At 48.7% G+C, this 15450-nt stretch overlaps 1 long non-coding RNA gene across 1 annotated transcript; it reads left to right on the forward strand.

The window, feature by feature from the left end:
- The first annotated feature begins 8402 nt into the window (after positions 1–8402).
- On the forward strand, positions 8403–14551 carry LOC113618865 (uncharacterized). The gene is made up of 2 exons (XR_003432169.1): positions 8403–8839; positions 13824–14551. It is a non-coding gene; the product is annotated as an uncharacterized LOC113618865 (long non-coding RNA).
- Positions 14552–15450: the final 899 nt, after the last annotated feature.

Consider the following 15450-nt stretch of genomic DNA (forward strand, 5'->3'; position numbering starts at 1 on the left):
GGAGACTATCCATGCTTGTCACGTTACAGAGGGGAGGGCCAAGGTCAAGGTCAAGCACAAACCCATGGCAGAGCCAGGCCCGGAGACCGAATCTCCTCCCAGTTCAGGGCTCTCTCGGATGTACCCTGATGAAATGCTGGCTGATTCGAACCAAATGACATCCCCCAACGCTAGAGCTCCCACCATCGTGGAAAGATATCAAAGAGACATAAATGCAGAACAGTTGACAGAGAGAAAGGGGGAGGAGATTTTTTTTTTTTATTTACGGACATCTGGTGCTACTATTGGCCTATTCACAATGGGGAAGACTTGAATGGATCTGAAGGACGGGAAGGGAAACTAAGCTCTGGAACAGGCCAGCATGGGTCTAAATCCTACCTCTCACGCTTACTAGCTGTTACTTAAACATTCTGTGCCTTGATTTATTCCTCTGTAAAATGGAGATAATAATACTATCTACTCAAAAAGTGAGGATTAAATGTCATTTCATGGAAAGCACTTAGGAGAGTACCTGACACATAGTTAGCTGTTGTTACTATTACTAGAGAAGGGAAGCATGAGGAACAGCCAGGAGAAAGCCACAGCACATCTGTCCGGCCTGACTGTAAGTAAATCGCCCTCCCTATTTCTGGTAGTGCTGCTAGGAGATAGTATAGTGTGATGAAAAGGGCCTGGCTTTAAAACCTGTATTAGTTAGTGTACGGTGAAGCTGCTATAACAAAAAGGCCCCCAAATACCAAGACTTAAAGAACAAAGAAGATTATTCCTCTGTCACATCATAATCCAGATGGGGACTATGCTGGTAAGTAAAGCAGCTCTGTTATTTACAGTTGTTCTAGAATCTTGGTTCTTTGCAAGCTGTTGCTCTGCCATTCCCATCGGGATCTTGTCAAACTGAGTCACCACCACATCCAGATTTTAGCCAGCAGGGGAAAAGAAGAGAGCATGGAAGAGGCACCCATAAGCTTAAGGTTCTAAGAAGCAGCACAAGGATTTCTGCTCACATTTAAAATGGAAGAATTTCATCACATGGTCACACGTAGCTGCAAGGGACGCTGGGAATGGATTCTAGCTAGGCAGCCACGAACCCAGAAAGGCGGGGAGAGCAAAACTATGGCCAAATCCAGTTCTCTCTGTTACTAGTTGTGTTTGGGGGCCAGTTATGTGACCTCTTCCACCTCTCTTTGCTCATTCATTTAATCAATGTCCATTGTTACTTCCTCTTTCTTTCCAAAAGTACTTCCTGAGCACCTGCTACGTGCCGGGTCTGGGTCCAGGAGATACAGTTTTGAACAAGACAGAACAAGCCCCTTCCCCTCTGAGGCACACTCACTGCCAGGCTAATGAGGAGCCTTTCAAGGACCTTTTCTTTTTATTCTAAATTCATATTCACTTTCATGCTCAATTTTCTATTCTTATTTTTTAATTAATTTCCTAAAAAAGGACCTCAGATATATGTGTTCTTCAGGCCCCACAGAACTTGGATCTGCCCCTACTGCTCTCATGGAGAGAACTTCCTAGTTGGGAGAAAGAAGGTAAACAAGTAAACAAATTGGGAATTCCCTGGTGGTCCAATAGCTAGGACTTTGCGCTTTCACTGCCAGGACATGGGTTCAATCCCTGGTGGGGGAACTAAGGTCCTGCAAGCCACATGGTACGAGCAAAACAAACAAACGAACAAAAAAAACCAAGTAAACAAATAAACATATACTGCATTAGACGGTGATGAGTGTTAGGATGTAAAACAGAAAGGTAGGACAAGGGGAGAGAACACTGCTATATTTCACATGGTTTGAGATCCTCTCTGAAGGGGTATCGCAGAAATTGAACACGGGGAGTAGTTCCTACTTTTTACTGTGGTAAAGACTACTGTGATTCATCTTCTTACGCACAGATCTTTGTGTATGCTTCTGATTATTTTTTTAGAATTTATTTCTGGTAGTGGAGTTCATGAATTAAAGGGACAAATGTTTTTAAGGTTCTTGAAAGCACATGCTTCTGAATCCTCTCTTTTTATCGAGACTTCTCTTTAGGAGTATCAAAGAAGCAATGGTAAAGACCTAGATTTTGAGGAACTTTAAATATCATTTTTTCAAAACTTAAAGAGGCTCGAGATTTATTTTTTGGCCATGCCACATGGCTTGCGGGATCTCAGTCCCCTGACCAGGGATTGAACCCAGGCCCCGGCAGAGAAGGTGCCGAGTCCCAACCACTGGACCACCAGGGAATTCTCAAAGAGGCTCAAGACTTTTAAGGGTTACTTATATCTGAACAGTCTGGGCTTCTCCAGGCCTTAGTTCCTACCTTACCCATCCCAAACACCTATATATAATTCCTTATTCGAGAATTATGTCTGAAGTCACAGAATTTTAGTGCAAGAGGGAACCTTGGTGCTGACGAGTCCATTCCAGGTATGCCTGGCTTATCCGAGCTTCACGGTGAGTTTATGGTCAAACTAAGATAAAGCCTCAATCTCTCGATTCCTGTGTCTGCAATCAAAACCGATCACAAAATGAAATATGCCTGCTGTGTTTTGTGACAACGGAACTTAAGGCAGAAGTTTTAAATAAATACCCACGGATAGGGCCTGCCAGATCTACCCACCTTGTAGGTGGTTGTGAGCGTAATAAACGTAAAGTACATAGGACTTCAGCACTGGAACACTGTAAGGGACATTTAAACGTTAGCAATGGATACTACTTTGGTGGCAGAGCAAGGGGAGCGTCTCAAGACCAGATGTGGGCCCCGTGGGAAAGGGAACAGGTATGGAGTGCTGTGGGGTGGTCAGAAGACCTCGGCAGAAAGGGGCTGGCTGTTGTACCTTTGGCAGCCCTGGAGCTGGGGCAGGAGTCACATGAGACCACCCAGAGGGATGGAGAACTTCAGCCTGGATCAAGGGAACCACAGGAGACAGGGGCCCAGCTGGAGACCTCTGCAGAGCCCGTGCCAGGGCTGGCTTTAATCATATGCCAGGCCACCCCACGGAGGCCAGCTGCCGGCCCAGAGGGCTTCGGCCACCCAGCCATGTGAGAACTATCTTATTCCCTTACCTCTCCCCTTTCTGGGCTCCATTCCAGGCATGGAGGGAAACAGCAGCTAGCAAGGGGAGGAGGGGAATAGAGGGAGAGGAGAGGAGAGGAGAGGAAAAGGACCATGTCCCCTCTCCCAGGGCAGGTTTCCAGGACCAGGCCGGTCTGAGCCAAGGGAGGAGGGAAGATTGAAGGCTCGGTTGCAGAGTTTTAACGGTTACTTGGGACTTGGAATGCTAAGATCTGAAGTGAGCCTACTTTTTGCAGCTCAAGGGACCTTTTTAATTGCCTGAACGTGACAGTAAGTTCCTTGGCTTGCCCAAGTCATCAGCGGAGGTAGAGGGCTTCTGTTGCTATCAAATAAAATTTAAAGAGACAATGGGGGACCCCACAAAACTCGCATCTGCCCGTACCGCTCTTATGGAGTATATAGGTGATAGGTAGATGATAGATAAATGATAGATAGATAGATAGATAGATAGATAATAGATATATACATACACAATACACGGATGATAGATAGATATGTATATAAATGATAGATAGAGATATAGATACACAGAGACATACATACATACAATGTATGATGATAGATAGCTGATAGATAGATAGATAGGAGAGCTGCATTTTGTTCACAATTCCTACTTCGTGCTCTTCCAGTGTGCCAGTACACATGATTTTAATAGTCATTCTGGTTGTGTCACACACATGCATGTTATTTTTCTAGACAACCACTTTCCACTAAGAGGACCCACTTTTATTCCACTCTAGCACGCTCACTCATGAGTTAAAAGTAATTCGGGGGCTTCTTTTTAAACTTCACCTTCCTGATTGCACACACGATAGTCTTATTTTCTATAAACCTTTCACTCCCTCGAGCCCACACACATTATATAGGCCACTATTACTCTGAACTCAACTTAAGCTTAAATTGCGATCATTGACTTCTAATGTCTCCGAACCATAGAGTCCCACAGAGTGTTTTCATGGTCCTCGAGGTCTTCCCCATCACCCTCCACTGACGGCCTGTTCAGATTCCACTTAGTTCACTTATTTATTCATTTATTCACTCATTCATCATTTGTCGGATTGGGTACCTTCTTCATACCAATCGCCCTGTGGGGTGCCAGAGATATAAACTTGAAAACGGAACGATACACAGTCCCTGCCCTCAAGGCACCTACCATCTACTATTCCATGATACAGTGGATGTTAAAACATTGTGATAACAGGTGATAAGGACAATGTTGGCATTACAGGCAAGGTGCAGTGGGCGCACAGGAGGGAGTGATTGACTATCCTTGGTAATGGGTCAGATCAGCTGCACAGAAGAGAGCATCAAGGAGCTGAAAGGGTCAGTAGGATTTTCCCAGGCAGCTGAACAGGGTGGGGCAGGTGGAGGGGACATGCAGGAAACACCAGAAGCTAGAAGAGGCAAGAAAGGATTCTTCTCCACAAGTTTCAGAGGGAGCATGGCCCTGCCGACACCTTGATTTCAGACTTGTAGTTTGTGGTACTTGGTTAAAGCATCCCTGAGAAATGGATACAGGCACCCAGGTGGAGCTGTCCAGTTGAAAGGTATGGATGAGGTCAGACCAGTCTTCTTCCAAAAGCCCAAGGAGATACACCTGAAACTAATACAACATTGGACATCGACTATACTTCAATAAAAATAATTTAGCTATTAAAAAAAAAAGCCCAAGAAGAGATAACTAAGGACACAGAGCACACTGGGGCATATGCTGGAAGAGATTTATTCTGCCCAGGGTGGAGAGGAGAAAAGGGGATTGAACAGGGAAGTTTCACGATGAAGATGACATTTGAAGAGGGCTTTGAAGAATCTTTTTGTCTCTTAGCTGATGATAAACTCCTGGGAGCCCAGTCTACAAATCTATTCAAGTATTTGACAAATATTTATTCAGCACTTTGTGTTGAGCTCTGTGCTAGGCTCTGAGAATAGAATGGTGAGCAAAACAGGCACAGCCCCTGCTCACGCAACGGATAATCTGACGGAGAGACAGACTAATTTCTGTGAATACAAATAACCACCAGAAAAATACGTAATCATCACTCTGATAAATGATATGAAAGGCAATTACCAAGTGTTAAGAGAACATATTGCAAGGAAGTTGTTCAAGCCTGAAGGCTGTGAAAGCGTTTTTGAGGAAGTGAAGGGGGGGAAGGGTGGCTCGTACAGATTTGAGGATCTGAAAGACAGCCAGTCTCACTGCAGGACAGAAACAGAGGGACAGCTGATGCTGGGAACAGGCAGCAGCCATGGCTCAAAGGACCTTGAAGGGTTTAGTCTTCATCCTACACGTGACGGATGGAAGGGAAATGCAGTCAGTGAATTTCAGCAGGGGCGCCAACAGACAAGATCAGATTCGGGGGTTTTGTTGTTGTTGTTTAGATCACCTTGATGAGAATAGTGGGAGAAAGTCAAGAATGGAAGCAAACAGAACCATTAAGAAACTCTTGCACTTGTCCAGCCCAGAGCAGATGGTCTCTTGAACAAGGTGGTGGCAGTGGAGAAGGTGGATTTAAGAAGTGTCTCTCCAGGTTCTCAGTGAAGGGAAAAAAAATAAATGAATGAATGAAACCAATGGTCTTTATCTGAAGCTATTCCATATTCTTCTCTGTCTTCAGGTTTTCAAACACTGTCTCCCTGAAAAGTGACATTGATGTCTCCAGATGAAACGTCTTGACATCTGATAATGACGACTCAGTCTAAGAAGAAGGGGACATTAAATGGCGTTCTGGGAGATGGTGAGACTCTCTCCAGTAGGGGAAAGGGAAGAAGAGAGAACAAGAGGTTGGACCCCTGAAGACTTTCAGAGGCCACGGAAGACCCAAGGCAAGGACCTATCTGAAGAAGGCGGTCCCTACGTTACCTGCCAGCCAGTAAGCTTCTCTCATCTGATACTCCCCAAGGAGCATGATTCACAGGCACCGTGTTCAGAGGAAACATAACGTACAGTTGAGCTCCCCGAAGCACCCTGCAACACAGTGTTAGCACCTAGAAAGCACCAAAGTTTCTACAGTCAGATTTAACTCCTTTGTTGCACTTAAACTCTGGACATCGCGGATGAGAATGGAGTCCAGACTATGGCTTTTGCATGGCAAGAGAGGGTGTGCTTCTTCCCAGGGGTGTGGCACACACCTGAAGTTCTCCAGAGCATCGGCTTCCCCGCGCCTCAAGAAGGCAAAGCAGTAGTCCTGAATGACGAGAGACTTGGCCAGCTTCTGCAACTTGGGATGTGTTGGGTTCAAATGGTTCACTCAGTTGGGTACCTAAGACGCTGCACTAGGTGGCCCTGGTATTCCCTTTCCTCCTCCATCGTGACAGGGAAGGATGGAGATTGGAGGAATGAAAGGCAGCCAGCCGTCTTTGAACACCCAAAGTGTCTCACAGCTGATAGAATCTGAAGAATATGGGGGAATTGCTTCAAATCTTACCCTCTTACTATTGTTCAATAGATGCTGGAATGGAATCTGGATTTAATTTAAAATGAATACTATGTTTTCATCCTAATTAACCACACAACAAAAGCTACTTATGAAGTGAACAGGTGACTCAATATTTGTTTAATAGTGACATCATATTCACAGTTTTGCCCAAATTCCAATGACCTTGAGCTCCCCTTGCCAAATGGCAGGACCTGAGTCCTCCTTTAGAATTTTCCCATTCTTCTTGGACAGTCCCAAAGGGGTGTTGGTCTCTTGGCCACAGGAACTGCACAGGGCTGTCCATTGGCTTTTTCTGCAGAAAAAGTCCACAAAGAAGACCCTTAAGGAAACCTCCCTGTCACCACGGCTGACAGTGCTGAGATTGTCAGCAGCCCCACCCCACGCTTATCCACAGAGAAGTGTTACTCATTTATTCCTTTCACTAACTACATCAGAGCCTCAGCCCTCACCCGCCCAGACACACACACACACACACACACACACACACACACAAATGCAAATTATTATATGCGTGGAAAAGGAGCCAAAAGGTCACACACCAAGGACTTTTCATAACGGTGAAGACTCCCGGAGCACGAGTGTCTGGGTGTTTCTCATTTTTGTCTGCTGACATATCCGCTTGCTTTGCTTTCTTGCCGTCATTTTGCCTTGCAATGCTCTTTTTCTTTTGTATTAAGGAACATTTTGTATTTTATTATATAGTGCTTTCATTTTTAAATATCGTCTTAGATATTAACATTTGGCTGGTAACTGGAAGCCCTCCAATTTATTCTGGTCTTCTGTAAGTTGCACTGAACCCTTGAGGAACTGCTCTGAGTGTTATCTGGCTTAGTGTTTCAACCTAACACGGAAGCTGGTGAGAGCTGGCATCTGTGGGCCCTCCCTGCGTGCCAGGCGCCGTGCCAAAGGCGCTTTCCACGCACTGGGCCATGCCGCCCTCCCCGGAACCCTGGCGGGAACTGTAACCCCCAGCACAGCGATGGGGAAACAGCGCCTGGGTGGAGTGGATGTCATCTACAAGGCAGCACGGTCGATGCCAGATGCCTTGTGCAGAGACCCAAGCTGTACTGGAGCCACGAGTCCTGCTGGATGCCCTTCCGAGGGCATCTGTTAGGGCACTAGAGTGGGGTCTTCCTCAGGCACTGGCTGGCTGCTCTCTCAGGGGAACATCTCTCCTCTTACCCCAAGCTCCTGCATCGCAGAAGAAACTGAGAAGGGCTGGGCCCCTCTGTGGAAACTTGCCCACTCCCCATCCACAGGCAGAAAGTCAGCAAAACTCAGCCAGCCCACGTTCAGAGCCGCCGTGGTCCTGCCAAGCCTGCCCCACCCAACCTCCTGTAAGAGCTCCAGTCGACAGGCCCAGAAAAGCAAATGGGCCTTCTTGGGATAGAGAAAGGAAAAAACCGCGCAGCTGCCACCTAATTGGCATTCTAAACGGCTAGAAGCTTCCAAGCGCAGAAACGAATTAAATAAGCTTTTTTTCCCCTTTCAGGGTGGAGTACAGCCTCCAGGTTTCCACCCAAGTCACACCCTAGCAGCTGCTATTTATAATATCTAAATGCCAGATGGAACCTGCCGGGGTGAAACAGAAAACAGAGAGCTGGACAACAAAGGCCCTTCAAGCCCGGTTGGGCCCGGGAGCAGATGCCAACCCCGAGGGAGCACCTGGGGACTGGGCAGGGCCCTGAGGAGGGCTGACCCTCCTGCCCAAGTGGAGCTCCCCCAGCCAGCAGAGAGCACGCTGTTGGATGCTTCTCCTGCATCCCACAGCCCGTGGCACACGGCTGGGTGCTGGGCAGGGACTGGGGCTCTACCTGTTGGGTCAGGAGCAGCCAGCAGAGGCCAGGAAAGCTCACCCGGGCCAGCAGCCGGCTGTGGAGCAGGCCAGACCCAGCAGCTGGGTGGGGGGGGCCTCGGGTCCAAGCAGAGGCTGGAACAAGGTAGAGCAGGGTGCAAAGGGGGGACATGAGGCAAACCCTGATTTCCTCTCTTAGCCGGTGTGATTTTCTGCCTTATTAACCCCTGGGGGACTCTGCTTCCTTATTTGTGAAACACAGGCAGTAATTACATCAACTGAATGGGATATCTGAGAACACTGAATGGACAGTAAGCGCTTAGGATAGTTCCGTAGCATTGAAACGGCAGCTGTTCCTATTGGATTTTTTGCCCAGATACAAAAATGCCTCTGTGTGACTTACAGGGCAAACGCAGGTCCCTCTCCTCCTGGAGGGCTGACAGCCTTGGAGACGGATCACATCACAGCTTCCCAGTTCCTGCCCCTGATGTGCCAATGCAGACCGGAAGGCTGGCTTGAGCTAAAACAGGCACCTGAATAAAATCCGGTTAGTATCCTGCTGCCCCTGCTGCCCCTGCTGCCCCGGCCCGCTGGTCGGCTAGTGAGTGAAAATTGTTTCTTCCAAAACAAAAAGCCTGTCTCTCATTCTCTGATGAACTCCTCCCTCCTATGTCAGTGTAGCTCCACTCTGCTTTTCTCTAGGAACGTTCCTGACATTCAGAGCAGTCCAAAGTTTCTTTCAGAGTTTCTAGAGCAGTGCTGTCCTATGGAAATATAATGCCGACCACGTAGGTCATTTTAAGTGTTCTACTAGCCCCATGAATGAAAAGAAACAGGTGAAACTAATTTTAATAACAGATTTTATTTAACCCAGTATATCGAAAATAGTATCATTTCAAAATGTAATCAATATAAACATTAGTAAGGAGATGTTTTACAGAATCGGGTGTGTATTTTATGGTACGTCTCAGTTTGCTCTAGTTACGTCTCCAGTGCTTGCTCTGCACACGTGGCCGGTGGTGACTGTATTGCATAGCACATCCTACAGCGTTGGCTTGATCTACTGTTGGTCTACCGCTGGGGGGCCTCCAGCTTGAGACTTTGATGCCGCCTGCTCTGAGGTTCTGACAAGGGTAGGGATGTCGGGAGACAAGCAGTGGTCTGTAGCAGGCCAGTGTGAAGAGTCAGGAGAGACTGCCTTCTCCTAGCCAGTCCCTCGACAGTTTGGGTATTAGTCTTGGGGTGAAGATGGGTCATGGGCACTGTGAATAAAACATAAAAAGCTGGGAACCCCCTGGCAGTCTAGGGGTTAGGACTCGGAGGGCCGGGGGTTCAATCCCTGGTTGGGGAACTAAAATCCTGCAAGCCTCGCGGCGCAGTCCCACCCCCCAAAAAAGCATTTGCTGGGCTTCGCTGGTGGCACAGTGGTTGAGAGTCCGCCTGCCGATGCAGGGGACACAGGTTCGTGCCCCGGCCTGGGAAGATCCCACATGCCGCGGAGCGGCTGGGCCCGTGAGCCATGGCCGCTGAGCCTGCGCGTCCGGAGCCTGTGCTCCACAACGGGAGAGGCCACAGCAGTGAGAGGCCCGCGTACTGCAAAAATAAATAAATAAAAGCATTTGCCCCCAGAAGAGCTATGGAGCTGAGCTTTGAACAGCCCTCACCGCTTCAGAGGAGTTGGGTTCTTCCCCTCCCTCCAAGCTCTTGCAGCTGCAGTGAAGGTTGCAGTCGGGAGGAGGCTGTCACTGTTGAAGAATAAAAGGAACCTCCCAGGGAAGGGGTCCCGTGCGGGAAGGAACAGGAAGAAAAAAGAGTGAAAGGGAAGAATCTTCAGATCACCAGCTGCAAGGACATTGGCAGCCTTTTCACACAGCCTCAGAAAAGCCTCTTTGGTTTCCAAAGAGTCTGCAACATTTTTAGGCTTGTGGCCTCTGAAGCCTCAGTGAGCCTCTGCCTGTTAGAAATAGTTTCCAAGACATCACATGAAAAATATTTTCTTTTGGTGCTCTGAGGACCTGAGCTCACTGAGGTCTCCTCCTACCAGTGAATGCCGAGGAAGGCACTCCCTGACTGGTGAGCTGCTAGCAGCCGCACTCACCCCCATTAAACGACAGGATTACGATGCCTGTCTTGTGCAGAAAATGTGAGAACCTTCTGGAAAACTCTGGAAGGGGCCAAGATGGGACTTTGTGGCTGGTGGCTACCAGTCCTGAAGCCGTGGAGGCGACGCGTGGTTTTGCACGGGTCCCCACCCTGCCGGAGCCACTGGTTCCTGGCACAGCCCTGGCAGCCTCCCAAGCCCTGATTTGGCCTAGCTTTCCGAGGCATTTGCCCTCTCTGTTGACTGCTCTTAGAGCAGCCTGCCAAGCCAGTTACTGAAAGGATTTGGAATCCGAGGAGTAAGAAAAATCACCACCTATGCTCTAGGGGAATTTATGGGAACAGGCTGAACAAAATGACCCCTTCCAGGCAACCTGGCTGTAGTGCAGCCCTGCCCTTCCAGAAGCACCACTTGCCCCCAAAGTGAGCCAGTGGGCAGAGCTGGGCCTCCCCTGATTTTGTCTGGGCTACTCTTCTGTCCCTCCAAAAAAAGACCACACTGGACACCTTGTCCCAGAAGATATAAGGTCCCAGAGAAATTGCTACAGCACACTCTCCTGAAAAATAATTTCCTTTCTTCTTATCACCATAAAATCTCAACGATTAAAATGCTGAGAAAATAAGGTTGTTCTGATAACTGGCGTTTTCTGGTGAACAGGAAACTGGTTTTATTTTAACCAGTGATGCTGAAAATCTCTGTCCCCTGGACCAGGGCCTGGCCTGTTTTTAATCATACAGGACCCTGCCGGGCTCCAGGGCATGGTGCTTCTAGACAGCACGGGCCGTCGATGCAGAACACACTGAGTCAACCCTGATTCCAGGCCTGCCGCTGGCTTCTGGCATTCTGTTTCTGTTTGGTGTTAGCCGGACCCTTTAGATGAACTCATTGTGTTGTAGTTATCTTGCTTTACCCTAAAATCTAAGCGTAACCCTTCAATTTGAGGGCCCAAGTTAACTGGGTTCCACTTGAGAAGTGGCTCTAGTCAGAGCAAAATGTTTTAGGCCCACATCTAGCCCCTGACCACATTTTGACGACGGGATGATGTTAGCATTCACTCGGCGAGGGCATTTCCATTGGGCTCCCCATGAATTTGCCGAAATTCTAGTTACTTCTGTAGTGTGTGATTGCCTGGTTTATTTGTAAGAACTACCCATCGGAGCTGAGCTGTTCTGTTTCTGGAGCCGCTTATACGATCACAGTTATGAAATGTTTATTTTCTTAGATCAGCTTAAGCTGATAAGGCACTTTTGAGCCATTAAGAATCTTGTAAGTCAAGACTGTTTTGATAGATGATTTTTCTGGTGGGGGGTACATCAGATGAATCAAGGCCTCTCCCTTGATTGGGCTATTATCTTAAATGTGTGTGACCGTCACATGCTCCTTTGAGAAATGGTGCTGCCTCCTTAGGAAGATCTGCTGCCAGCTCGCTCTGTTTCCTCTGGCTCACACCCAAGGACCCGCAGAGACGAGGCCACCCTAGAGAGGCAGCGGGTCAGTCAGGAATGTTCCAGGGCCACAGGGCCCGTCTGCAACCACGCTGGGCACAAGAAGCCACAAGAAAATACTCCAAATTAATGAACATGGAAGAGGCTCACGGATTTAAATCCTCAGCACAAGTCTGTTTGAAGACAGGCCTTGCCCTCACAAAACTGACTTTCCTGTGACGGAGACAAATGGAGAGGGAAATAAACACGCAATCTGCTGTTGAGGGCTAAGTAACAAGGACAGAGAAAGCAGGGTAAGGGGAGAGGCGGTAAAGGCGAAGAGCGGGCAGTGGGTACCTGTCAGGCAGGGCGGGCAGGGTGGCCTCTCTGAGGAGTGACCTGAATGGAGAGAAGAAATCCAGTGCTTCCGAAGCAGAGGAGCAGGGGGTGCAGATGCCCTGCGGAGGGAGTGTGCTGGCCGCCGGAAGAGCAGAGAGATGGTGTGTCTGGAGAGCAGCAGGTGAGGAAGAGATAGGAAGGAGGGAGAGAGTGGGGAGGGTGCAGAGCTGGAGAGCCTCTCAGCAGAGCCACAGACTGTCCTGATGTCCATTCTTTCTGCTGCTTTTCAATAATGAAATCGCCCGCCGTCTCGGCGGGGATCGTGGGCCTCTGCTAGCGACCACATCTTCCAGCCTCGAGTGCAATGGAGTGTGGCCACGTCATTGAGTTCTTGCCGTTGGGCCATGAATGGAAATGGGTTCTGCTGCGTCTCGGTTCAGTGCTCACAGAGTGGGTAGTGTTCCTCCCTCTCTTTCATCCCGTCCTACAGGTGGAACCCAGACCTGGTGCTAGGGAACCACCTGGTCCATGTAGACCAGGGGAAGGCCCAGGCAGAGGTTCGGAAAGTGGGGTCCCTGGGCCTGTGACATCAGCATCACCTGGAATCTTGTAGAAATGCAAATTGGGGGAGCGCCCTCCAGACCTACTAAATTAGAAACTTTGGGGGTGGGGTGCAGCAATCTGTGTTTTAACACACCCTCCAGAGGATTCTGATAACCTCGGGTCTCACAACCACTGCAGGCTTTCTCACCATTGGGAATACCAACACCGCGGGCACAAACTTCTTTGTTGTAGGGGTCTGTCTGTGCCCTGTGGGATGTTTAGCAGCAGCTCTGGCCTCTACCCACTAGAACACAGCAGCACACACCCTCCCCCTACTTGTTACCACCCAAAATGTATCCGTACACACTTCCTCTAGTATGTATATCTTCTTTTGGAAGAAGAGATAAGAAACTAATAAAGTGATTACCTTAGGGTGGTAGGACACCGGTGGAGGGGGCTTTGGAGGGCTTCGCTTTTCTTTTGTGTATTTCTGTGGCGCGCTCGAGTTTTTACCATGTGTATTGCTGAAATAAATCTCTAGGCCCAAGATGGGTCCGCTCCTTCCCAGGGTGCCGGGTCAGCAAACCGAAACTTAGATCTAACATCCACACCCCATAAATGCTCCGCTTGACCAGACACGCAGTGTGTCCAGTCAGCCAGTTCCCGAAGGCCAAGCCAGCTCCAGGCCTCCTCACCCGCAACAAGGGTCGCTATGTGGCCCCAGCCAATCAGATGTTTTCTGTTTGTCTCTTGCTCGTTCTTTTGTTTTTTGGGTTTTTTTTTGCGATACGCGGGCCTCTCACTGCTACGGCCTCTCCCGTTGCGGAGCACAGGCTCCGGATGCGCAGGCTCAGCGGCCAGGGCTCACGGGCCCAGCCGCTCTGCAGCATGTGGGATCTTCCCGGATCGGGGTACGAACCCGTGTCCCCTGCATCGGCCAGCGGACTCTCAACCACTGCGCCACCAGGGAAGCCCCTCTTGCTCGTTCTTTATTCTTTATCCTATAAAAGCTTCTTGCCGTCTGCCCCATTTTTTCAGTTCTCTGGAAGCAGATTATCCATTTCATGCAGTGTTAAATAAAGTTTGTATCATCTAACGTGTCTTCTTTAATCTTTTTTCAACAGGATGTAACAACAATGGGGAAGAAATGTTTTAGAAAGACTACTTATTGAAAGAGTGGAAACTAGGTTTCTTTACCACCGTTCTGACACCAACTCCAGCGTGTGTGGGTTTTCCCACACCACCAAGCAATTCTCAGACGCCTGCAGGATGTCCTACAGTTCAACTCAATTCTGAGGCTACCTGGAGAGAGCGTCAGACGCTGCAGGTTAAGGGCTCAGCCCCACCAGACCACCCCCGACCCTCCCGCCACTTCAGATGCCAACTGTCAGTCCAGGTTGTCACCTGTGCTTCTGAGGGGCTGTAGATTGGAGGTTCCCACGACTCCCAACTTGGGTTCAATCAATTTACTAGAGTGGCTCACAGAATTCAGGAAACCAGTTTTCTTACTAGATTACTGATTTATTACTAAAGGATATAACTCAGGAACAGAGCCAGATGGGAGAGATGCATAGGCCAAGGTATGGGGATAGGGTTTGGAGATTCCAGTCCTCTCTGAGCACTCCACTCCCTGAATGCCCATGTGGTCACCAAACCAGAAGTTCTCAGAATCCAAGTCCTTTGGCGTTTTTATGGAGGCTTCATTACATAGGCCTGATTGGTTAAATTATTGGCCATTGGTGATTGATTCAACCTCCAGCCCCTCTCCCCTCCCTGGCAATCAGAGGTTGGGACTGAAAGTTCTAACCCTCTATTCCTGGTTGGTTCCCTTGGCAACCAGCCCCCCTTAGGTGCTTTCCAAAATTCACCTCATAACATAACAAATGACACCTTTATCAGCTTAAGCACAGGAAATTCCAAGGGTTTTAGGAGCTCTGCTCGGAGATCAAATATATATTTCTTATTATAAATCACAAAATCACACTTCCTATAGAGCTTCTCAGCATCCGTAACATGTGCTAACACATTTTTAATCTCCAAGGGGAGCCGAATCCTGGAAATGCTGTGCCTCAAAACACTTCCAGAAGCACCCATCTGGCCAACACTGATGCCTTGAGCTTCCTCAGTGCAGGAAACAGTTGAAGGTGGCCAAGGCTGGGCATTTCACTGGACACAGGCCAGTCCTTCCACTTGGGCGAGACATGCGCTCTGAGATATGACAGTTCTTTCAGCAACTTTGGACTGGCCCCTGGGCAGTTCGTTCTTGAGAGGAGTCCTGCAGGTAGTCTTGGTCTCTCTGGTTTGTACCTCACTTTGTGGATGAACCACCTGCAAGTTCCCCAGGAGCTGGAGGAATGGGGGTTTGGGGGCTCCACCGCCCTCTAGACCCCATTCCCCACATGGCCCACGGCCCCTGGACTGAGCTAGCCATTGGCCCTGCAGGCTCCCTCCCGAATGCTTTGCCTTCTCCCGTCCCCTCCAGGTGTTGAGGCAGATTCTCCTCCTCAATCTGCCCCTTTTCAGGGGATGGGGAGGAGGGAGGTAAGGGAGGATGAAATTTTAAACCCTGGTGATCATTCATTTCTGATCTTTTCCACTATTTATCCCAAAGTTCCTCAGGCACACAGCACACCTAGTGGTCTATTAAAAACAGTGGGAGTTGGCTGTGGGTTTGTCATATATGGCCTTTATTATGTTGAGGAAAGTTCCCTCTATGCCTACTTTCTGCAGGGTTTTTATCATAAATAGATG

Source organism: Aethalodelphis obliquidens, unplaced genomic scaffold, assembly GCF_003676395.1.
Source record: "Aethalodelphis obliquidens isolate GAN/ISIS:26980383/991018 unplaced genomic scaffold, ASM367639v1 scaffold6, whole genome shotgun sequence".
NCBI classification, from domain to species: domain Eukaryota; kingdom Metazoa; phylum Chordata; class Mammalia; order Artiodactyla; family Delphinidae; genus Aethalodelphis; species Aethalodelphis obliquidens.